Source organism: Polyodon spathula, chromosome 15 (assembly GCF_017654505.1).
Source record: "Polyodon spathula isolate WHYD16114869_AA chromosome 15, ASM1765450v1, whole genome shotgun sequence".
NCBI lineage: Eukaryota > Metazoa > Chordata > Actinopteri > Acipenseriformes > Polyodontidae > Polyodon > Polyodon spathula.
In genome coordinates, this window is record NC_054548.1 from 15,324,470 (window position 1) to 15,351,719 (window position 27,250).

The following is a 27,250-nucleotide window of genomic DNA, read 5'->3' on the forward strand; positions in this document are numbered from 1 at the left end:
GTAGAATAATGATGATTTTTAGACCAGAGATAACGCCATAGTTGGGCAGCTGCAACTATTCGGTTTATTTCGAGAAGAGCTTTCTTGTGGCCATGTATTGGAAAACCATTAATTGTTTAAGAGACCTCCAAATCCCAAAGATGAGGCGTCTGTAAACAAAGCCAGGTCATGTGATGCTGAAATTAAATCATCATTGAACATAGGTAGGCCATCCCACTGCTGAATAAGAGCAGACCACATTTTATTGTCTTTCCTAACTTCTGAGGAAATATTATTGTAAGAGTTCAAGTTTTTTGCTGCCGATGCGAGTGTCAAGATATAAACATTAGTCAAGATATAAACATCCTCCCTTGGGGGATAATGTCAATTGCAAAGTGGAAATGACCCAGCAAGGAAATCAGTGCACATTTTCTAATTCTTTTACTGATCTGAAAGTTCTGATTTAGAAAACGAATATGGTTGAGTTTAGACTTGAGTAGGCTAGCTTCAAACTCTTCTGTGTCTAGAATGATTCCAAGAAATTCCAGAGAATGCAGGGGACCAATTGTTTTTTCTTCTGAAAGTGGAACACTGACTTCTGAAAATAAACTTTTAAGATTAGAAATTGTTTCTGCTGGCGGATCTGAAGGAGGAGAAACCAATAAAAAATCATCAAGAAGATGAAGCAGAAATGGAATGTGGTAAGCATTGAGAAGTATCCAGGGACCGACTATAAAACCTTTATTTACTTTTTGATGAGAGAATGAACTACCTTTGGTTCTTGAATGCCAGAACGAAGAGTCTTGCTTTGAAAAGAGGAAGAAGGAATTTGACTGAGTCCGATTGACAAAATGTTTTTTAGTCCATCGATTAAGTATCTGGTGAAATATGTGTCAGGGTGATTCTGGAGTTTTTTGGATACCACCAGAATGTTTATGGGAGTGGAGACTGAGCACTGGAGAGAGTCACTTGCGAGCTAGAGAGCAGATTGTATTGGAATGGGCATCCCCGCAAGTATTGCACATATGAATTAATGCACATTGTCTGCTTGAGCACAAACCAGTATTAAAATTATTGCGGCAGCCGTACTTATCTTACCTCGAGGATAAATCTGGAGTAGCATGGGTAGGATTATGAAAGGAGGCTCTGTTTGAGTAGTAAGGTACAATGGTGCCAGTAGCTGATTTGGAGGTTGATTCTATTGCCACTTTTGGGCAGGGATGTTGAATGAGCTGTGGAAGTGCAAACCCTACATGCATTGGTTCTGAGAACGCCAAAAAAATCTATTATATAAACCTGAATCAGGTTGTGCCCAGTTAATTATGTGGTTATCGGATGCCAGAATAGCTGCTGCTTTTGCTGAAAAGCTCTGTGATAATCAGAAAACATGGTCCTGCCATAGACAGATAATTCCACTATGTAATATGCATAGGAGTCTAGTTTGGCTCTTCAGTTAGGATATACAGAACATACCAGGTTTCTGTATATAGAGAAGGCAAGGATGAATTCCCCCAATGTTAAATTCTTTAGTAATCTGGGGTCTCTGGATTTTGAAGTAACTGATAGATCTCCACAATCCACAACTCTGTATCCAGAAACTCTGATGTCACCGTCAATAATGAAACGAGATTGACATCCTCACCTTCGATTATGTTGTGTCTTATTTGCAGAGATATTGAGAGACAGCAAGCTGATGTTGGAGAAGAGGAGCTGTATGCAGATGCAGTAGCAAGGTTATAAATTGGAGGATCTGATTCAATGACTGAAGTTAGAGTTGAACCGGAAGAAACTGTAGCCACGGCTACAGTGTTTGTTGCAGGAATTAATGAGAGAGTTGAACTTTGTTTCTCCTTTTCCATAATAGACACTCTTTTATCCAAATCTGACAGTTTGGTACTGACTGAAGATAGTGTGTTGGCAAAAGACTGCATAAATTATTTTATTTTGTTGAATATCAGGGGGTGCTGTTGCTGAATTTTGCTGGCTGGCACGGCTGGCTACTGGTTAGAAGTGCTGGCTGTGGGGATGATGTGCTCTGAGACAGATTGCCTGTTGTCTGTTTGAAGACGCTGAACAGCTGGGCGCTGTTGAGAAACTTTTTTTGATGGAAAAACTGGTTGTGCTGAAATGGAAGTGCAACTGAGATGCCGGAGGGAGAAAAAAAATCGAGGGCTGGAGGGACCCTGGAATGAAGCTGGAGGAGAATGATCTGGTATAGACAAAAAATCCAGAGAATCCTCTGAATCAGAAGACAGATGTTATGAGTACTCAATTGTATTTGATTGATTATAAGTCAATGAGTTAACACCAAAAATGAAAAAAAAACACAAGACAACTAGCTAGGGGTGAGAAAAGGTTAAATAAGGTAGATTTAATTGATGAAAGGTGATGATAGGATACGGGGGGGCCTAGCTCCCCCCCCCCCCCCCCCGAACTATACTACAGGTTCACATTTCCACACTTCAAAAGAAAGAGCTTTTTCAAGATTTATATGGGAACTGTGATTTGAAACTGCATAATTTCAGGAAATAATTTAATCCAATGTATTTTAAATTTGAAGTTGAACTTATTTTATTTTTTCAGTTGGTCCTCTGTATATCCAGGTATATGTTTTAAACCGACACACAAAGAAAAGGTGCTCTTAAAAAAAAATAAAAATAAAATAATGATCTGGAATACATGTAATACATGTAGGAATACAACCAATGTATGAAATATGGGCTTTATATTATTTAATACAACTTAAATAAGTTATATTATTTAATAAAAATTAAATACCAACTGAGCCAACTAATATACATACTAACTAATGTTTACACTTGAAGTATTTATTTTTTTAAACCTATACTAACTCATGAGGTATAGTTAAATCAGTTACTGGAGATATAATAGTAATACAGTTGCTGTAGTTTTGCTCATAAGAAATCCAAAAGTTCTACAAATACCAAAATAAACTGTTGCTTTTAGCTAATGAATAGTTTGAGAAGCAGTCTGTGCTGTCATCCAAATTGTTCAAAGCTAACAAACAAATGGGGCCACACCCCAAAAGTTATGCCAACCACTAGCACTAACGCAGACAGTGAAGGACAGGGCAAAGCATGTCACAAAAATCGCATTACAAGGCAAAGGCAGTTTGCTCCCATTTCATCGAGTTTAATGTGCTTTGCCCTAACTTTAAAGGTTTGTCTCGTCATTAAAATCAGTCCCATTGTCTTTACAATGAGTGAAGACACACTGGGACAAAACAAAACAAACTCATAAATGATAAAACCCTTCAGAATTATTCACTTTTACTTTTACGTTTTTCAGACTTTTGTTTTAAAATGTATTAACAATACTTACAAGATCATATAAAATGCAGACTCGACTTAAATGATTCTAAATTGGATTATTTGGTGTATTGTAACAAACCCCATGGGACAGTATATTACTTTTAGCCATTTAAGAGTAATCTTTTGTATTCTTAGTGTCACTTTAAGTGACCTGTGACCCCACAGGTTCATGGAAACTCCATATAGTTTGCGGGAAATGGTTATGCACCAGGGAATTTAGAACTAGCAGCTTGAATACAAGTGGATTCAGTAGAGAAGGTACTCTGTGTGCGAGTAACTGTTGAATGAGTTAGCTGGAGAAGTGGAAGGTGACTTTTATACACATTATATAAGGGAGCCTCACTGTAGAAAGGCATTACTTTTAATGAGTAACACAATTGACGATTAGGTGTGCTTTTATTGTATTTTGCAAAAAAAAAAAAAAAAAAAAAGAAAAAAAAAACAGAAAAAAAAACAGGTGCATTCAACCAACAGGCAAACTTCATTAACTTGTATTGTTAGGTCAATGTACATCAGCACATTAAAACTTTTGGGAATGACCAAAAACACCTGCTTCCATTTTTTTATTTTTGAAGACACTGCACTATATTGTTTTAAGAAAAGTAACCTTTTTTTCATCAATGTAGTTTAATTCTTTTTTAATGTTTATCTTTAGAAATACACGGGGAAGAGGGGGGAGGGGGGTCAGTGGGGGCATGGCTGTATTTACGGTTCCTTTACAGCGCTGGAGAAAGATTCATTAATAATGAATGGCTCTTTGTCAATCTGAGAATACAGCTTCCTGAGAAGAAAATAAGAAACAACAGCATCCCAATTACCTAGTTTATGTTCTGGCATCTTTATCACCTACTAGAATTTAGTAATACTCTGATTCAATGTGATTCATTTTGAGTCTATCGTGGTTTATAATCTATTAAATTAATATAACCATGTGTGTGGCTGGGCGAGGAGCCTTATTCAATGAAGAGAATAATAGACACAATTTACCATAAATATAATAAACAGAAAGCCAGTGCATCAGCCAACCCCAGTATAAAACTATACTCCAGTGGTTTCAATCATCCCTGCGCATTTACTATACAAAAATACATCTATACATTTCTAAATTGATACATTGCATGGGAAAAAAAGATAAGGGAAGAGGAAATTACTTTTACATTTTAAATTAAAGGTCTGTGCATTACTACTACCTTCTTTTTGTGTGGTCTGTGTAATTTAATTGAGAATGTACACGTGCCTATGCTAAAATTGTTTCCTTTCTGCATATAAAAGAGGGCTAGATAACTGACAACGCTCGTTATTAATTTCACATGTCTGTCATCATTAACTCCCTATTTAAACTCAGTCACAGCTTAACTCTTTCTCTCGTGTTTTGCTTTTTTCTCCTCCTCCCTCCTCCTCCTCACTTTTTTCAAATGCCGCGTGCCTCTGTGTCAGTCCCTTCTGGGGGGATAGCGACTCTATCTTCCCCGACCTGGAGTTCCAGTAACTCGGCAGGTTCTTTGTGTGGTCAAAGGGGACCACTGGCCATAATGTTCTTTCACAGCTTATGTACTATATCTTGCCTCATGAAAGAAGTGGTCTGTCTTACTTCCTCCTTTATCCTCCTGGGACGTGGCACTCATACTCTTAGTGCTCAAGTCCCATAACTAACAAATGATTTGTGTTCTTCCAGATTCTCTTTTCTTCCTTACATCAAGGCTTTGAATGAGCCATAGTCTGAGGGTTGAACCCGGTTGCTAATTGGGACCCAGTCATGAGGCCGAGCCTGTAACGACTCTCCGAGTCAAAGGACGCTCTGTTTCAGGGGCCCAGAGGCCGATAGGGCCAGGCTCGACTCCATTGCGTCCTGTCCCTTTCTCTCTCCCCTTTCCTAGAGGCCGAGCCTCTGATCCTGTTTTACAAAAAACACTCCCTTCCTCTGGCAGCCCTGGCTCCCGCCCCATGAAGTAAGCTGTTTATGAATCCTAATAAAGAGAAAACTACTAATTAAAGACTGGGTTTAAGATTATTTGTTTCTTTGCTACAAATCAAGGCTATTTTAAATAATGGACATGCTATTAATGTAAACTCCGTTGTGGGCATTTTATGATGAAAAGCAAATCTGTCAGGACAACTATGTTAAATGAGAGAAAATAACAAAAGCACAACGATAAACTAAGTGAATGCAAGAATGAAATGCAATTAGGATCAAAATATGTTTAAAGGGACGTCAAAAACCTGAACAATTCAAGTCCAAAGTATAATACATAATAATAATAATAATAATAATAAATAATAATAATAATAATAATAATAATAATAATAATGAAAAAAACAAAACTTTTTTGCAAATGTGTTATACAAAAAACATATGTTTGTGCTTACAGTTTGATTAGTGTAGGGCACAGACTATATACATCAGCATTAAAAAAGAATATTTTCAGCCAGCAGGAACGTCAATACTGCAGCAGCAAGCTGATTTGCATTTAGCTGATTGTGATTTAACAAATATAAATAGAAACTCTATTCCCAACATTGTTTGACTTACCTGAATTCAGTTTGATATTGCTGAAGAAACCAGCAGCAGTGCACATGAATGAATAAATATCACACTGTATGTACTCATGAAAGCAGTCTTGAGATAAAGCTTTTATTAAAGGTTTGATTCAATAAGTATTTTTAAGTGTCTCTATAGCTTTAATCACCAGCGTCCATTAAACACTTAAAATAAACTTAGCAACCACCTGTCACCTAAGAAATTATTAGAGCACAACAAGGCTATGTTAAAAGTATAGCACACTAAAGGATTTATTTGTGCACCAAATTTATTTAGATTCAGGATAGTAGGAACCCACTAAATTCTTAACCCTGATTGATCTACATAATACCTTCAGAGATTAGATACATTTTCACTACAAGGTAGTTAAACATACATCAATGTGACACATTCTAAATAAGTACAGATATCACATGGTAATTACTGCATGCAACATTCATAGCAGCACTGTCGAAACTTGCATATTTCATTTAAAACAAGGCCACCCTTTGTATAGTATTCCTCACCTAAATCCCCACAGTATACCAGCAAAAGGATAAAGACACAACATGTAGTAGGTTTTTCTTGTTTGAATTTACACACTGGTGGTGACTGGGTGCTCCATGGATTCCATGGTAACTGTAACCCGTAGCGATGTACTTCTAGAACATATGCCAGCTAAGCTCTGAACTGACTGCAGGCACAGTGTTCAACACTACCACATCCCTGCCATATAACATACCACCAGGTATGCAGTAAGCTGTCTGCTGAACCAAAACTGTCACAGGAGGATACAAAAAGTCGAGCATGTCTTCAATAATTGAATTCTACTGCAGGTAAAGATTCTTACCAAGTACAGAACAGTATTAAAGCTTTTTTTTTACAACTCGTTTTTCTTACTCATTAATGTTTCATTTTAAATTATTAAACATTCAGCAGAAGGTACATTCATTTTTTAAAATGATTTCTCATGATGACTGCCATTGAAGACAATGTATCGATAGATTAAATATTAAATGATTTAGGGTTTAATTATGGTTCATGTTTTATTAATATATTGCAGTACAATATTAATTTAGTTGGAAATAAAGTGCTTGTTCAAACATATTTATTTATATGACAATGTTATCCTTTAATTTTTCATGCATAGTTTTTAAATTATCAAAATGGAACAATTGAAACCAATATTGTACACCAATTTTCCAAAAACGCTTCAAACTTTATGCAGTTCACCTGGCTTTAACTGCAATCCATCACACAGTTACATTTAAGGACACCAAGAGGTTTCCATTACTTGCTTAAAAATATATATCCTTTTTGCTGATAAAATCACTGTCCATTTTTACTTTTGCACAGGTGAAATGATAAGCAAATCCTATCTCAAACCACTGTAACAATAGCTTTCCTGAACAAGAAAAAAGCCATAAAAGATAAATACACTCAATCTTTAGATACCGCACTTGCAGCAGAGAATAGTCTTCCCACTCATCAATTCCAATGACTGATTGTCCTCATTTGTTGATTTAGTCAACCATTATGTTTGTGTCAGCTGTTATTACATATCTTTTATGAGCTTTGAGCCTCCTATGTTTCCATGTCACAAACCACGAAAGTGTATGTTAATTCAATGATAATTAACTACTTTGTTATATCTTTCTCCAAGGCAACTGACTTAAAGAAACAAATGTAATATAACAACCACAAACATAGACTGTATAATAGTATGTCACACTGATGTGTCTACTTACTGTCAGCAAAGTGGAAAGCACTGTACAAAAACAAGCATCAGAAGTACAGCCCAGTACAGTAAACGCATTTTCCTTTTGAAAGACAACTGTATAAATGAGACACAATACCTCTGAGCTCGCAACAACAAAACCAGCTGACTTCCCCTCACACAACTAAAACAGTTGGATAATGAAGCTTATATCACCAAGGCACAGCATATGTAAACAGAGCTTACCAGTTTCTCATATAGAAGGAAAAATTAGTGCTGCTCTGGATGGGTAGTCAAAAGAAAAGTGAAATGAATAAAAGTAGAGAGAGAGAGAGAGAGAGAGAGAATCCTTCAAGAGCTTGGTCTTTGAGCCTTGTGTTTAGTTGTCTCTGTTTGGCTCCTTTTCTTAAATTCACTTCACAGGCATCATTCTTAATCCCTCTCGCAGGAGAAAGAGCACAGTCCTAATGATTAGAACAAACAGGATTCTCTTGGGTTTTATTGTTGCCAATATACCACTAGTGCACATGAGCCCTTGGAGAGCCTAAGTAAACAGCATCCCTCCACCGTTCAGGAGGCTGTCGGTAAAGTGGACAAATGCTGCTCATTGTTAGTGGGGAGAGACCACACTAATTTCCAATTAAGACAGAGAACAATATACTGAATTAGAATCAAGATTAAACATGCATGCAACTGCTAGTGAAGGTCCTGTGTGAGAGACACAGAAACCGTTACTAAATGTGAATTCATGTGAACATTTTGCATCTGTCTATTTATATATTTGCATGCGTAGAGTATGCTCTGTGTGAATTCGGATCTAAATACAAGCTTAAATGCACAATCAGAACACTCTAAACTTGAAGAAAAATGGTATAATGAGAATTGCAAGTGTATACGATATATAAAACTCAACAAATTGCTTTTAGTGTTAATTTCTTATCAATGAACACTGATATAATACTCAAAAATATGGAATTGCCAGCTATATTAAAACAAAATGAAAAACTAATCATATAAAGTAAACGCAGGCATACAAAGTTATTCCAGTACTCACAGCATCAATTTTAATTTGTTAACATGGTAAAGGAGACTAGGAATGAATACAGGAGCTGAATTTCCCAAACGCATATATCTGCAGCATGTTAAACTTTGCGGTCCCTTTGAATTTCTAGTTAACCATTTCAAAATGCATGAACTAAATTTACACAATCTGACAGCATGTACTGAAGTCTATATAAAAGAGAGTGATATCAAATGATAATCCAAATTTTTGTTCTAAGGCTTACCTTGCACTGCTCCTGCTACTGCTGCTCCTGCTACTGTTGCTGTGTTTCAATACAACCGCTCATCGCCTGGGTTTGGCACTTACAACAAGCAGGCACTTTTAATCTATGCAGTGCAAGTCTTCCAGATTTCAAATAAAAGCTTGCTTGTCTGTTGTTTTGGCTCCCTCGTTGACGACTATTCCTGCCATTCCTTCTATATCGGGAGGGATCTGCGAGGTTTGAAGGGAAACCAATTTGTTCAGAAAAGCTTTCCTACAGCAGGCAATTCAACTTAAGAAGTGCCACTTCTGTTGCCAGTGAACTGATCATCAGGAACCTAAATTGATGACTTGAGGGATGTGGCCCCTATGGACCATCCAGTAGGTGGAAAAATTAGTATCTCGGTCTCTTCCCTAGACAGGCTTGCTGCATAAATAAAATGATTGTAGGCAAAAAAACTCCCCCAAAAATAACAGCTACCTTCATTTTTTGCAACATTTAGAATGAAAACAATCAGTCTTTAATGGAAAAAAATTACCCTGACTAACACTGCCAGCTAGCAACCAATAATGATGAATTTACAACCTACAGTATGTGTGCCACAAGATAGGCATTCTGAGAGACCTATCGTTGCAGGGATGTTGTAAAGAAGTGTTTTTAATTGGCAGTATCTATTTTTCTAAGGGAGAAGCAATTAAATTGCCTTTGCATGTTATCTGTGAACTACAACACACATACTTACCCAGAGGTTAGGGTTAGGCCAATTCAGAGCTAGCTAAGGTTGAGATAAGCAAGTTTTTAAGCAAAATAAAAATTACTCTGATGTATTACAATGCTGTGTGGATTTAAATCATAGACAATAATAACCTTTGCCCTTTTTGTATTAATGATTGACTAAGCAATGAAAGAACAGGATTCTTTATATTTTAATTAGGAATCTGAGTTACCACTTTTACATTTTGTTTCATACTAGCTTATCATTATCAAAAGACTTGTATTTAATTGAAAGTAACTAAAAAAAGATGAAACATTTTTGTTATAAACTATTGTTAAAGTTCTAAAGAAAAAGAAAGCCTCTGTACCTCCAGGAAGTCAACGCTTGGTAGATGAATCTCACATAAACCTCAGGTTGGACCTAAGCAAACCACCACCATCGAGCATCTCTGATACCACCCCCTGGCCTCTCCCATTTGGTATCCCTGCTGTATGTTCAGAGTTGCATGAATCACACCGAGGAGCCTTTGGTTCAACTGTATTATTTCGTAGCTGCTGCTACTCCCATTACTGTCAAACTATTTTGTGGAAAATGCCCTACTCCCGGTTCACCCAATGCATCACAAAAAAACAAAGACGCACAAAAACAGATAAGCAATATGAAAGTAAACCTTGGGGATCTGGTGATGGATCACTTCATATAACTGAGTCTTATACACAGCTGGGGCACATTTAAAAGGCTTCAATGCACCATTGCCTCCTATTAAAAACCCCACTTCTCAAAAACTACCTGATTTGCTTCTGTGCTAATAAAAGTCTGCTTAAAGTGACAGTCAATAAAAAAAAAAAAAAAAAAAAAGATGAAAATATGTGCAGGTTTATTAAAATTATCCATATATCCTTGTATGTTTTCTTTAATTTACTGGAAGCATTGAGAGTACAATTGTAACAGTAGCAATGCATTGTTCTGAAAGCACAACACTGCGCTTTGCAGTACAAAATATTCTATTTTTTAAAAAAATCCACATTAGATTTGATCAATTTCAATTTAGTATTAAATAGCATTAAAAAAAAAAAAAAAAAAAAACACCTGCCCCCCTATACTATATTATGTGATAACTATCTTGGATAATTTAAACATCTATTAGGGCATATCTAGTCTTTTCCAAGCCTATGCATGAAAGCACCAGATGGTTGAGAGATTGGCAGTTGACAATCACTCTGGAAAACATAGACTAATTATATAAATAAATACCCCCGGCATTTGGTCAAATCCTTCAGTGTGCCAATGCAGGAGGAGAGTATCACATTCCTTAATGTAAAGAAACTATTCATCTTATTGACATATTATTGGACATGCTAACTGGTTTTCATCTTAAGTCTTTGGCCATTCTCTTTTTGTTCACAACTGTATTATAAATTCTGTATTTAAAAAAGCTAACTTCAGCTCAAACTACAGCTGATCAATACAATATTTCAATGATTTTTAACAGGAAAGCTATTACAGTTAATGCTACTACTACTAATAACAATAAAAATAAATATAATTAGTACACAATGTGCATAACAACTGCAAGACAGACAATAAGAGAAAACAAAAAGCCCAGCTCCAATCGAAAGCTACAATCAACAAATTAAAAAGCAATCAATCTCATCCTGTGTCACGTAACATCTTTTCCCTTTGTCAGCAGTAAAACGAAACTGACAGTGTACTATTGGTAGTATTTATGGTGACCAGAGCTACATGTTGAGAGACACTTGCTATAATCACCCTGAAAAATTTCTGTATATCAAAGAAGAAAACATTTGTGCTTTCAAAAACTGTCGATTTAGTTAGTGTCAGGCTTATCTTGATCCATGTCTAAACAAATCCACACATTGATTTTGTATATAATCCCGGCTACTGTATGTTCCAAGACCTAATGTATCTACTAACGCACTGGTTTTCTTATTTTATGTGTCTTTGGACTAGGCCAGTACTGTATGTGTATATGTCGATCCCAGAAGGTTTGGCTGTGCTGAACCAGTGCAAAATGGTTTACTCCCTGAAACCCATCACAAAGCTAGATTTGCTTAATTTAGGAGTATATAATACATCTTAAGTCTCTGGCTGTTATGGAGCCAGGTGGTCCATGAAGGCTAATTCCATTGGGACTTCTCCACTGAGTCTATTCAACAGGTTACAAGCTCTTCCTACCTATCACTGTACGAAGTGCCAATGGGAGTGTGGAATTATTCTGCCAATGGGAGTGTGGAATTATTCTGCCAATGGGAGTGTGGAATTATTCTGCGAACAGGGGTGTGGAATTATCCTTCACCATCCTGTTTGGATCTTCAGTATTCCTGGGCCTGCTCCAGACATGAAAGCAGTGGATCAGAAATTTCAAATCGTATTGATATTACCGGTATATCATCAAACTACTGATGTGCAGTCTGAAATATAAGCCACCTGGATGCTGTCACAAGAGCCAATGTGACTGCCTGCATATTTTTTGTGAAATCCAATTTCAAGTGAAGCCACATGATTTGAAGAGCTACCACAGCAATACAGTGATTAGGGAATAGTAAGTTGTTAATGTTGGCACAGCTGCATTTTGAATTTTGTTGCCTAATCTTTGTAATTTAGCTGCGTGATTATAAGTAAATAAGTGTTAACTCTAGTGCCAAATTAACTGATGTGGCACTGTATTAAGTGAGGAAACTACCATGCAACCAATGACTACATTTTGGTTGCACATTTGCAACCCTGATTAATGTTCCAATAACTAACAGGGTTTCCTATTATGCCAACAATAATAATAATAATAATAATAATAATAATAATAATAATAATAATAATAATAATAATAATAATAATACAGCTTTGTGGTTTAGCTGAGCTGAAAAAATATATATATATATATATCTGATCCATTAAGGCTCTTAGCAAGGCTGCATTTGCAGGATATCTTCTATGGGTGCATTTAATGTTTGAAACAAAAAGGTCTTGTTGAAATTGTTTGTGTTTTCAGTCTGGAGTAAATTTAAAATATGTTTCCAGCATCAGAAATCATTGAAGTTGAAATGAGCAGTACGCTACTGTCCCCAAGCACTTTACATTAACCACTAACCAAAAAAAAAAGAAAAAGAAAAAAATGGGTAATGGTCTCAGTGAGCATAATTACACTGCAGTTTACAAAAAGAGCAGAAGAAAATAAGTTGTTTTTCTTACATAACCAGAAAGTGTTATTACATCACAAACGCTGTGCGCAAGCTGGCACATATACTGCATTCTATACTTATAACATTGCAGCTCATATTTTAGGTTTATGATTCACTATTATTCAGATGTATTATTACCATACCCCACATTAAGTTTTGTGAAAATACAAGAACTGTTGTCTGAGACCCAGGTACTTTAGATGCAACTATAAAATGGTATAGGTAGTAAGAGAAACTGAATAAGCTACCTGATTGTACATCTAAATATAAACGTCCTTGGAACAAAACCATCGCAGCAGGAAAACCACAAAGTATTCAGAACTGGACAATCTACATACCTACTTTGTTTGTATTGTACATTATCAAATTGTATTTCTTTTAAAACTACAAATTGTAGGTCATATATATATATATATATATATATATATATATATATATATATATATATATATATATATATATATATATATATACGGGTATACCCCATCACAACCATCACAATCCATCTTAAGTCATCAGTAGTTATACTTAGCAAATATTTAAAAATAAATATTTACGTCAATAAATCAGTTGTGGAGCACACTGTATAAATATAAGTATCATATGTTTCCTTGTTGAAAGTGTAATGGTTACCATCTGTAAGCATATATACATATATATATATATATATATATATATATATATATATATATATATATATACACACACACACACACACACACACACACATATATATATATATATATATATATATAGATATATATTTAGAATATTTATTATACCAATTCTCTATCTCTATCTCTTTATCTATTGTGAAGCTCACCATCACATCCTTTGTTATCGTTCTCTCTATCATGCATCACAGGACCTTTCCTTAGCACAACTATATCTCCCAATAGTAGAGGGTCCTGATTCTCAATGCTTTTAAGCTTATAGACTTGCCTTATGCAGCATTTCATTCAAAAACCATGTTTTGGATTATCATAGATTGTATACAAACCTTAATGATCTGTAATAACGAAATGTATCACATAAAGAGCTAATAAAGACACAGAGGCTGTGCAGTGGCCACAGAGTCTCACACATTAGACAAACCATATAATAGTTATCATAAATAACAAATATTAAGTTCAATTTGACATTTAAATGTGTAGGAAATTTCATGGTATAAAAAGATACATACTAAATCTTCATTGTGTGCTATGAATTATCCCACACAACCCCCTCGACACAACATGTCTCTGGAGGTTATTAGCCACCTGGCTCATTCATGGGATAATTATTGATAAACAATGAAGCCAGCTGAAATTTAGAATCTTTTCAAGGACTGTCACTGAAAAAAACAAAATAACAAACCATAAACAGCGTGTTTTACGCATACCACGACTTCTGTCTCAGGTCATGCCTCCTTCGGACGTTCTGCCACACACAGAATCGATCTCAATAACCCTTTAATAAATGACTGGAACATTAAAGAGGCAACACAGCTGGAAACTGAACTGTGTTTTAAATTTACTATCCTGGGGATCCTTTAAAGAAAATTTTGAATTAAGAGAAGATTCACTGCAATCACAACGTCTGGGAAAGTCTGCTGCTGGAGCCCGGATTGCTAGTTGCATCTTTTCAAGTGGACTTTCCAAACACTGACTGGCAGCTCCACGGGGGTGAATGGGCATGTCAATCACTTTCACTCAAATGCTGTTTCATTCAGTATAATGTGGCTTTGATTTATTTGACCCCATCCCCACCCCCACCCCCTGCCCCCAACCACTTTAAATTAGCTGGAATAATATGCCTTTACTGCAGGTCAGTCACAAAAAGTGATTCATAATGGAAGTGACCTGGAAAAGATTTCATTGTACAGAGAACATTGATAACTAGAATACTTGCAATTGTCTTTGCAAGCAGTTCTGTGGCAACAGACCTGAGCAGCTCTGTCATCAGATTTATTTACTGGATGTCAGAAATTAGAGCTTGTATGAGCTCTGTTAAAGTAATCAGAGAGATGACATCAGGAATGTAATGTTACAGACAGGAGGAGTAAAATCCACATAGAACGTGGTTGTCAACCCCCCCCTTCTTTTTTCTTAACCATTATTTTATACTAAATAGTACAAATTATATATATCTGCAATGTCATAAGAACTGTATCTAAATCAAGTATTGTAATTATACAGCGGGTTCTTACCATTTTTTTTCATTTAAAGAAATTGAAATGAAATGAAGTTAAAATAGATTAAAAGAAAAGGTGTTATCGTATAAATAAATTATATAGTTTGGGTTTAAATGCACAGAATTCTTTGATTTTCCTTTTCTTTGTGGCAATGATGACTCCAGCTAATTCATTTCCTTCCATAGATCACGTGGCTATTCCTGCAGGGTTTCTAGTTGTGTCTGCAGGTTCAAATGTTTTAATGCACAAAACAGACATATCTGTTCATTCATTGAAAACAGTATTTCTGAGGCATGCACTGGGTGATTTAGAAATACAATCCAACCCCTCAAGAGAAATAGTCTTTCCACCAAAGTTAATGAAATATAACAATGTTTGAAAATAAAATCTGATTCTAAAATTCCATTGGAATTCTGATATACACGCTTGCCTTATTTTCTTGACAAACCCATCAGTGAATTAACCACAGAAACTGAAGAAACTAGAAGCAGTGAAAAAGCTGCCTTTTTGTATTATTTCGAGAGTATGAATAGAAATGTATGCTATTATTTTTTTAATGGATACAATTATGCTTTGTGTGACCCATTTATTTTAGGTTGTCCAATATGGTTAAAAAAAAAGAAAGATATAATTCTTCCAACTTCATTCCTTACTTCATTGAATCACTTTGGCCTCTCATATTTCATGTTCAAGTTCAAGGAGGTTAAGGTCTAAATTAAAAGCTAAGTGCTGTAATTGGAGACAAGGGCTAAAAGGATGCATTGCAGGAATGTCAATGGAACATACATATGAAACACATTAGAGAGACACTGCTAATGGAACTACTTCCAGGTCACAAACTTAATAGAAGTTATTCTTACATTCAAAAGTAAATGACTGCTATCTCCATTCCTCACATCACATTATAATAAATACAGAAATCATCTCACTGTATCCATTTCACAAAAATGGCTTCTTATATTGATCTGTACTAAGTAATTCAACCTAATACTACAATCTCTACTACATTTCAAACAGAACATACGTTGCTTGATTTACTATTTAACAAAGAATTTACATAGAATCAAAAGTAGACAGTATGTATTTGAAATAAATAACAAATGATAAGAAGTACATAACACTGTGATTGGGATCTGATGGGAATTCAGACTGCAGCTTCACTTTTTTTTTACATTTCTCCATCCTTTCCTTAATATAATTAAAAAGCTTTATAATAGACTCACTGCCTCTATTAGCCTCTATGGGAAAAACAACAGAGCACCAAAACATGTAAAACACCAGTAAACTACACAGCCACTACTGAAATTCATTATTCAGAAGCAGAATGCACTGTGTAAGCAGTGGTGCACACTTGGACACTGACAGGTGATGTCTTTTGCCTGCTCTCACAACAGACTTATGGCACGGTACTGACAGACTCCATAACGTCCTACACACCATTACAAGCAAATCTCAATGCTGACCTGACCATTATAATGCTGTTCTGGGTCTCTGTTTAACAGAACCTGCCATTGCATTGAATAGTGAAGTAGTTTTGAGCTGTAGGCTAACGTCCACAGGGAGCCGATCACAAACAGTCACACATATTCACAGAAATATTACATGCGATCCATTTTTAGCTTGTTTTTTTTTTCCCATGAGTATTCCAAGCAATTATGATGGAAACAGACAAACACGGTTTAACATGGGAACAGGTTATGCTCCATTTACATGGGAGATAACTTACTGTGGCACCACTTGAAAAGCAAACCCCATAGACCTCATTCCTGGTGAAAAAAAATGTTTTAAACTGAAGCAATCTGAAAATGAGTTGGCGGTTGTCTTATTTACATAATTGTAGGCCTTCTGTTGTCAATTGTGGGCTGCATAAGCCTCGGGGTATCAATGCTTGTTGAAGTATTTTGTTTCATTGGTTAGAATGTCTTCGAGTTTAAGATGCTGCCAAATGCCAGAAAACAAATGGATTGAGGTCTGTTTTTCTAGCATAGATAAGAACAAAGACATGTATTTTCACAAACAACAGCAACCTTAAATAATGTTAGATTTATATAGCGTCTTGTGTGATCTAATAATCACAAGGTTTTTACATGTTCAGTATGTCATTACAGAAACATATAGTTGTGTATCTTGGGCAATGTGTAGTCACTTTAAAGATTATAAACATTATTCACTCATTGTTTCTTGTTTTTTTTTAATCATTATCATCAATATTTAATATGGATCCAACTGGGATACTACTTGGTCTGGTAGGTTGATTTATACCAGACTCACACAAATTATTTTACAGCTTGATGGCTACATGAATGAGAGATATGAAACCTAGTACCCCCAAATTGTTTATTGTTTTGCAATCCAGGTGAATACTGCATGTGATGGCTGTTAGTGGCTCATGGGAAATGAGCTTCTTACCAAAACAATTGGCTTACAGGTGCACTCAAGTTATAACAGATCCTGTTAGTGTGGAGTTCCCTTTACAACGTACTGAGGATGAATGTCCCTGCCAAACGACATGGGTTTAATGGGGAATTACTCTGGTTAAAATTGGCTCATTTATAAGATATGTACTGCTCAATGTGTAGTTTTCCTTTTCCACAGGCAGGTCTTTTGCGTTTAATATGTACACGGGGCCGTAACTCGTGATCCCCCCTTATCACGCTATAGTCGGGAACTGTGATAATTAGAAGTCTGTGCTATTAGTGTTGTAGTATAAATGTTACTGTAATGGCGTCATGGGGCAAACTGGAGCCAAGGCAATGTCACTTTATAACAGATTCTGTGATGTAAAGGTGGTGCAGCGTAATCCTGCATCAATGAATCGTGATGCTTCTTTATGTGATAACATAATAGAGATATTATTTATATCTTGATAGAAGATCAAAAGCACAGCGTAGCTCATTGAAGTTTACCAAGTGGATGTTGAATGAAGAATAAGTATTTTATAGTTAATAAAGTTTGTCTCTCCGACAATGTAGTTCTGTAATGGCTTCACGGCGGGCTAACAGTGTGAAAAAAAGTGGATGGCTGAAAAAAATGGTAATTTCCAAATTAAAAAAAAACAAACAAACATGCTATTTGGACGCCAATCTCCTGCCAACATTCTGGGGTTGCATAAAGGACAAACAAACGTGACAGTCAACAAGTCCTTTTGCAGCACAAATGCCTGGGCCGTTACACTATTATTAAAAGAAGATCTCTTCAGTTGATTGCAAAGTGCATTGTTTGCTCTGTAATCAACTGAATAGGGTAATTAACTGATTTGGGTCATTCTACTCCAGGTTATGTAAAAATAAATACTGAACTACTTTTGAGTCCTGATGGAGGTTTAAGTGGATCAATTAAACAATTTATATTATGTTTGAAGAAGGAGCTGGAAAGGAACCAAGCTGGACCACAAATGCTATTTGCATAGTTTGACTACTATATTTTCTACCATATTTTCTACCAAATCAAACATTACATCACTCTCTGACTAAATGTGCCAGAAGAGATTATGGTCAGTATAAAATGTTCTTGTTTAACTCAAATATTAACAGGCATTTTTGAGGAAAGAACCGATTTAAAACGTTTGTAAACACAAAATAGATTGTCAGAAATGCATTTGCTGTTTTTTTATTTTTTTATTTGATTAATGTTGGATCAAAATAAGGTGCACCTTGCCTCTCTTTCTGTCAGCTTTGCAAACAAGGAACTGTAAGCAGATATTTTCTCATGTCTTTACGTCCATCATTTAGCATTTAGCAGTCTGTCAGTGTCTTAGGATATAGTGCTCAACTCTCATGGACTCTCTCCATTAACATCCACAATATTAACAAATGGCGAATATGTTTCCCATTATGAGAGATTAGTCCATTACTAATCTCCTGCTTTTAGTTGTAGTAAACCCTGAAGTAACCTATAATCTTTGCTTGTCAGTCCTTTTTGCATGTAATGTTAATCCAAATAGCCTCAGGGAGATTATATATATAATAATATATATATATATAATATATATATATATATATATATATATATATATATATATATATATATATATATATATATATATATATATATATATATACCCTGAGTGTACAAAACATTAGGAACACATTCCACATATTGAGTTGCACCCCCTTTTGCCCTCAGAACAGCCTCAATTCGTCAGGGCATGGACTCTACAAGATGTTGAAAAGCGTTCCACAGGGATGTTGGCCCATGTTGACTCCAATGCTTCCCACAGTTGTGTTAAGTTGGCTGGTAGTGGATCTCTACTCCGAATAGCTCATTCCTTCTCATCAGTCTTGAGATCTGGTAACTGAGCAGGCCACTGCAGTAAGCTGAATTCACTGTCATGTTAGTATAACCATTCCTGGACAATCCTAGCCTTGTGGCATGGGGCATTATCCTGCTGAAAAAATCCATTAGCAGATGGATACACTGCTGCCATGAAGGGATGCACCTGATTTGCAATGATGTTCAGATATCCTATGGCATTCAAACGTTGCTCCACTTTTATCAAGGGGCCCAATGTGTGCCATGAAAACACACCCCACACCATCACACCACCACCACCAACAGATGGATGCATGTAATGTGGTTTTCTGCATACCCTAGTCCTCCCATCAGCGTGAAACAGTAGGAACCAGGATTCATCAGCCCAGGCAATGTTTTTCCAATCCTCCAGTGTCCAGTGTTTTTGTTCCTTAGCCCACTGCAACTGCAGTTTCTTGTGTTTTGCTGAAAGAAGTGGAACTCTGTTAAGTCTTTGGCTTCCATACCCCATTCATGTCAAGGTACGACGAGTTGTTCATTCTTTTAGGGGTCTTTCGGCACCAATGTTGTACTGGACTGTCAGTTGACTAACTGTAGCCCGTCTGTTGCTCTGCACAATTCGTGTCAGCCTCCTTTGGCCTCTTTCATCAATGAGCCATTTTCGACCACTGGCCTGCCATTGGATGGATGTCCTTTGGGTGGTGGACCATCCTTAATACACACTGGAAACTGTTGAGCGTGAAAAACCCAGCAGCGTTGCAGTTCTTGACACACTCAAACCGGTGCGCCTGGCACCTACTACCATACCCCGTTCAAAGGCACTTAAATCTTTTGTCTTGCCCATTTACCCTCTGAATGGCACACATACACAATCCATGTCTCAATTGTGTCAAGGCTTAAACATCCTTCTTTAACCTGTCTCCCCTTCATCTACACTGATTGAAGTGGATTTAACAGGTTACATCAATAAGACATCATAGCTTTCACCGCCTTTCACCTTGATTCACAGTCAGTAAATTTAATGGAAGAGCAGGTGTTCCAAATGTTTTTGTACCACTCTGATTATAATATATATATATATCTATATATATATATATATAGATATATATATATTATATATATATATATATAGATTTCTGTTTTCAAGCATTTTCATAGATAATTCAGGTGTCCAACCTTTGAAACACTTATTTGAAGTCTATAATTCAGAAGATTGTGAAGTTTTTAATTTAAGGCACTGATGTAAGTAAACTGAGCTGAAGTGTAAAACATTTTGGAACTGTATTTATGTATTTATTTATTTGAATCCAAAAATTATATAAAAAAAAAAAAAAATGCATGAATTCACTTTGAGAACAATGTTACACAGTAATGATGAGTTTATGAATATCAGTAGGTTCTTATTTAAACAGTGATGGATCTAAACAGCTATGATAGGTGTCTCTATACTACGTTAAACTAGCTTGTGATTTATAAAAACAATTTTAAACATTACTACTTACAGCCATTACGACCCTGGTATTAGACAGCTGTTTTCATGTTTAAGAACTTCCAGACAAGCATCCAATGTATGATATTCTTGTTTTTTGTTATACCGTAGTTTCTTTCCGATGTAGTGTTCATTTTATGGATATTGGTATGGCGGCTATTCTTACAGACTTCCCACAGCTATGCAGTAAAGTGAACTGATGCATTAAGTAGTTACATCCTGTGGATTTGTAAGCTCGTTCCCAGACCTAGAGGATCTAGTAAATAACTAGGCAGCGCTCCCATATGTGTGGTTTGCTACCACAGAGACAAATTAAATATAAGTTCCATACAATTTTCAAAAGGGATGCTTTGTACAACATTCATTTTCTGTGGTCTAATTAATAGCTGACCTAAATCAAATATTTGATCATGCTAATATTCCTGAGCTCTAAAAAGTGTACTGTATATCAAAATACATTTAAGACTTCTTGTTTTCCTTTTAACAACATATTTTTATACCTTATTCTCTCGATTAACGCACATTGGAAGTTATGAATTGGTATTTCAAAGCAGTTGATTGCTATAGAAACAGTTTTTTTCCATGTGCTGTTGTAAGGGTAGGGTCTAACTTTTAAGTAGACTACCGTGAAATGTAAATCCTGATGAAAAATTGTCAATGGTAACCTGTCAAATAGGTTGTGTAATGTACTATCAGTTTTACTACAATGCTGATGATAGTTCTACTGTATAGTGGATATTACACTAACTAGAACCTCCACTTTGGTGGTCCTTCAGGATCCCCTAAGGTAAAGTCTAAAAGGTCAGTGACCATATAATCAGCTTAAACTACTGTAGCAAGTGTCAGAGAAACAGGCCCTCAAACTAAACAACAGGGGTGATGAACACAGCTGATGAACAAAACAAGGTCAATGGTGTATTTATCTCTCTTGGGCTGTGATTTCTATTTTAAACTAAATATCCTCCTGACTTTACTCCACCTAATCAATTACTGGAACAAACTGCTTCCCAGAAATACATATCTAGGGCTTTAATATTGTGTTTATCCACAAGAAATAAATACATAAACAAATAAATACATTTCAATCCTATTGGGTAAATATTTATCCTCTTATCTAGCAGAATCTTTCTCAAAAATCACTGCCAATGATAATCGTTTGGCTTGGACTTCAATCTCGTCAGATCAAAGAAATGCAGCAAGGTTAAACCTGCTACGCTTTTCAGATTGGAGACCTCCGAGGAACATGAGGTCCTGTAGGAAGTGGTGTATTGGGGGCTCAGTGAACGCTCTAGCAATGGCACTTGATGGGAAAATAAACTGTTGGTGTCATATTGTGAAGTCAGATTAGACCATGCCTATTGTAACACAGTTAACAGTTTCAGCATCCATGTCTCCAGAAAACATACAAGTCAAGAAGCATTGTAGAGTAAGAAATATGTTCATCGTAAAGGCCATAAAATTCTGACCTGGCTTAAAATGTAAAGTTATCAGCATTCTCAACTGTAATAATGAAGTAATTCAATGGTACCATTCTATGACCAGGGAGTAAGCATTCTCTTGCTTATAAATGAAAATATCATGCAAGCAGTCTAATAGAATTCCCCAAATTCACAGAAAAAAAATATTGGTGCTCTTACTTAGATATTTAGCCGTAATACACTGAACTCAGACCATGCCACTGCTGATTCTTCTTTTAAATTATATGACAAAGAAATAGGGAGCCACTCATGTATCAATCTAATGTTACCTCACACCAGCATTATGACAATTATTTCATTTAAAAAGGCGATTTCTTGTAGAGGAATTCTTTATATCAGCAACATTTTCTTCATGTTTAATTTGTTACCTGTTCAATTTCCTTACGAGCGTTTATTATTTGTCATGCTAATCAACTTTAACGAGAAACATAGCTACTTAAAAGACTCCTCAATGCTGACTGTGGTGGGGATATGAGGTATGGCAGCATATCAGTGTTTCACCTACAGTAAGAGCTTCAGTACACAGTGAAACTGTAATAGAAACAGCAGCCCTGTAGGTAACCATGCAGTGCACACATAAAAGGATGCTAAACATGTAAGATATATTAATATACATTTAATATTCCAATGTAAGGGAATTGCAATATGAAAATAAACATTAAAGGGAAAATATGGAATAACTCAACTTACAAAAAGTGGGATTATTGTACAAATGAAATCAGACAATGCCTCATTTTAGCACAGTGGAAAAATGGGTCATATGTTTCCACTGTCACTGTTTTTAAGTTGGTGAGAAGTCAATAACTGTTCTTTCTGTTCTATGATTTTTACAATTTTATTTTTAATTTGGACATTGAGAAATTAGATCTATCTACACATTCTCCTATTTCCAAATTCTAGCAATGACTATATTTCTTACTTCAAAGCAATACTTATCTCCAGCACTGAAGGGAATAAATGGCTTGAAGACCTTGCTGACATCAATTATTGGGGAGAGTGTGTTGTATAAGACCCCACTCAAGTCTTTAAATCCCTAAAGGAATGCACGGTCTGTGCATTGTCCTATATATAAGCAGCCTGTATTTTATTATGAATTGCAAGGGCTAACTCCAAGACTCATGTAATTCATGTATATATATATATATATATATATATATATATATATATATATATATATATATATATATATATATATATATATAACTGGTTTTGTTATTGTGATAAAACATGCTTATGAGCAAGGGGATTAATAAGTGTAAACATTCTTTACTTCCTAACAAAAAGTCAAATGATCCCATAATATTTAATGTTATTTGGCCTTGATTAAGTGCTCAGTTTCAGCAATAATATGAGTTTATCATCTTAAATATAATTAGGGGCAAGTGCCAAAAGTTAGGGATTACATTTATTATGCCTACTCCTATGTGAAATTTCTAAATAATCAAAAGTGATAATATATTTTTTATATCCAGTTTATTCGAGAATGACTTTCTTAATGAGATAATGGGAACTGTAAAAAAAAAAAAAAAAAAAAGGTTTTGCACTCCAGACTGCAGTATCATTGACTGCAGCATGTTCATAATGCTGGCAAGTAACTGTTAAATACTATGATTGCAGTGTGAGATTTTGACAAACTGAGATATATTAGGTCAAGCTGGTTTAAGAACGTTTTTCTATTGCACGTATTCCATCTCTTTGTCCACAAAGCTGTAAAGTATATTATATGCCATGGTCCCAGTACTGTGACCAAAGACTGCCCTTGAGAGACCCTCCTTAGGGAGTGAGGGAAAATCTCTTTTTGAAACAGGATGGAAAAAGATGTTGTTTTTGAGATATGGACTATATTGGGGTTTTATTGAAATTAATTTCCATTGTAACCAAAACTACATTTGAACCCAGAGTAGAAGACACGTGTTAAGCCAAAACTGGTTTCAAAGGTATTCCAGACAACCAAGACCACTATTCATTGTTATTTTAGTGATATCTTTGTGAATGCTTTGTCAACGCCACTGCAGTGTGCCCTAATACTCTAAAGATTCCAGTGCCCTTAAAAATCAAAGCCAATAGCTTTTCATTTTAATAAAGCACATTACATGTTTCACTAAAAATAAATAAATAAATATATAAATAAATAAACAAAATCACTTATCATGGAACAAAATCACCTATAGCAACCTTTGAAATACCAGTCCCCGTACTGAAGTTGCTGAATAACTGTAGTGTAACAAGTTAAGCAGGCGTTCGTCTTAGATGTTTTAGCTTTCTTCAGCAAGGCATTGCTATACCTTAGAACATCAGAAAACAACTTTGTGGAGTTTGATGATCATTGGACACATGACTGCCATAATTCTCGAAAGGAGTGGGTTTCTATGCGCTAAGCAAGCAATTAAAATGCCCTTTGAACAAGTTACAAATCCACAGGAAAACCTCCTGAGGGGATTTACTTTTTCTTAGCTGTGACGAGCTGCACGTGGGAGGAACTGCTAGGATTCATTCTTCAACTGAAACTGAAACCACTGACATAATCTTCAACAATAAAATCTTTATTTATTCTGCTTATAATCTTCAGGAATATCTCTGAAACAGGTTTTCAAAGGGAAGTAGAAAAATGTTTTGTGCTGTTTGTGTGACCAAAGATTTCATTTTGGGTAACTATTTTTGTTTCACATTATCTTGTTGTTGGCAGTGCAATAACACACTTGGTGCTGAACACAAACCGAGCCCCCCAAATTTTCTTAGCACACAAACATTCCTGGGACATTCCTCTACCAGAATAAAACTGCTCATGGTTGTAAAACAAAAAAACAATCCACTTTCACAGGATGACCTATAATTCCACACTAATGCCTTTTCCAAACTACCAGATCCCTGCTGAGCCCCCCACCCCCTTTCCATTAACACAATATTTCACACAAAATAATAATAATATAAAAGTGCAGGGCAATACTACTTTAAACATAGTAAGATAATTAATGAGTTCCTAACCGCCTTCTAACCGAACTTTGTTGTGCTCAGTCCTTTGGGCAATAAATATACTTACCATTTGACCTCTTCTCATTTGTGGATTCAGAATGCATTAACTACAAAGCTTTTGATTGTAAAACACCCAGATCATTTCTAATAACCAATGATGTTTTCCACTGATGGTTCAATTTCCATTGTCTTAAATTTTTTATAAGAAACAGTTTTACTTAAAAAAAAAAAAAAAAAAAAAAAAAAAAAAAAAAATATATATATATATATATATATATATATATATATATATATATATATATATATATATATATAATATATATTATATATAAAATTATTATTTTATAACATCTATATTATAACACTAATATTGTGTGACAAATATTGTATGCTTTGAATTTGTATATTTGTGGGAATGGCTTACTTTCTGTTGTCTTGGGTACACTGCGTTTCTATGCCAACAAGCACACAAATGCAACTAACCTTTTTGTTAAAGCCGAGTGAATAGAGTCTGCCTTTTTTTTTTTTTTTTTTTTTTACTTTTCATATATAATAAATGAAAAAAAAAAGTGGTTTTAAGCCATGAGTCTTGGACTGAGCAACTGTGGTGCCACTTTCATTAGAACTTTTATTCAGATTTGGTTAATAAATGACTCTCAGCATAATAAAGTAGTTTAAAGTAGAACAACACTTAAGAGTTTAAACTTGTTCATTGTGATGGGAGTGTTACCAACTTAACTGATATTATGCAGTCAGTAAGTCATAAAATACTTTAATGGAAAGAAAACATCAGTTGATTTACATTCTCTTTATGTCTGGCACTATAGCAGCTGCTAGCTAATTAAAATTCATGGCAATTGGAGGCGATGCCACAATGATGGCTTTATATCTTGTATGCATGTTAGAAAGAGAACCAATAGTAACTTGGTCATTTGTATAACCATTGCTGTCTTACTGTCAGATCTGTGCCAACAACCAGCACAAGAAGAATTCCAATGTAGGTGCAACATGTGGCCAAATGGAGTGAACCAACGAGTTACACGGTCAGGAAGGACTGGCCATCTCCATGCTGAATATAGCAGAGTGTTTCTAAAATGGAATGCCTTATGAAAATAATAGGAAAGCTAAAACCGCATTGCAGGGAAATCAGATTCACCCCAACCTTGTCAAAGTACTACACACAGTGTAAAACTAATTCAAAATAGATGAAGGCAGAAGTGTTATATCACTTCTTATTGTCTTAACAAGATGTTATGATTCTGTAGGTGCAATGATTGACAGTAACTATGACTGGAATCCACATGGGTTGGCTAAATAAAGAACTTTGTGAAATAGAGTAAAAAACAAACTAGAGTTATAGCAGGTTTTTAATACTGGCTCTGAATGATGATATGAATGAGCTAACAGTAAAGACAGCTATCATTACCATAGAATAAAGAGCTTGTAAATACCACAATGTAAGGATTATAATATTTTTCTGTCAAAATATGTATAGTAGTAACTCGATCAGTACTTGCACACTTAAGTTTTACGTTCTTTCCTTTGCTGTCTTCCACAATCAAATCCCTATGGTCATGGGCACATTCTTCTGGGGTTTTTGAGTGCAGTCATTTTTGTACATTTTGCAATTCTGTTTTAAATCCTCTGTATGTTAACTGTAATACAGCTTTAAATCCCACTAACAAGCCTCCATTCCTGACTGTAATCTCGTTTTAAATCTCGCAAGCGGAGTCTCCAATAGAAATGTGGGAATGTGCTGTCACTCAGTAGTTGGGGCGGGTTTCAAGTATGAATCAGTGACAGATATAAGTCAAGAAGGCGGGACATTGCCCAGCAGCACTGTGAAATTTATTTATTATTATTTTTGTTATAGGTTTTATTTTTTTTAACTGGAAAAGGGTAAAGTCAACATGAATTGATGAATCATTTCCACAGCTTTTTCTGTTATTGACCAATTTCATTTTTTTTGTATGAAGGATGTTTTATCAGGTTTTTATCAGTTAAAACCGAAAATCAGAAGCCCTATATATAGTATATAAAATGGTAAGAAAGGGAAGATTTTCTCACCTCCCCTTTATGATACAGTTGATAAAAGTAGTAAAAAGTGTATTAGTCCTGAAAGCATTGCAAAGCCCATCCACACCTAGATACCTATGTTAT

At 35.4% G+C, this 27,250-nt stretch overlaps 1 protein-coding gene across 2 annotated transcripts in view; it reads right to left on the bottom strand.

Annotated features, from left to right (window-relative positions):
• Positions 1 to 27,250, bottom strand: part of LOC121327922 (E3 ubiquitin-protein ligase Midline-1-like) — a 118,826-nt gene that overhangs the window by 78,421 nt on the left and 13,155 nt on the right. The window contains exon 1 of one of the 2 annotated variants that reach the window (XM_041272272.1): positions 7,793 to 7,983. The exons of the other annotated variant lie outside the window; for it this stretch is intronic. The gene's annotated coding sequence lies outside the window, so the exon portion shown is untranslated. Of the gene's footprint in view, positions 1 to 7,792; positions 7,984 to 27,250 lie in introns of those variants that run through there. 2 annotated transcript variants of the gene reach the window in all.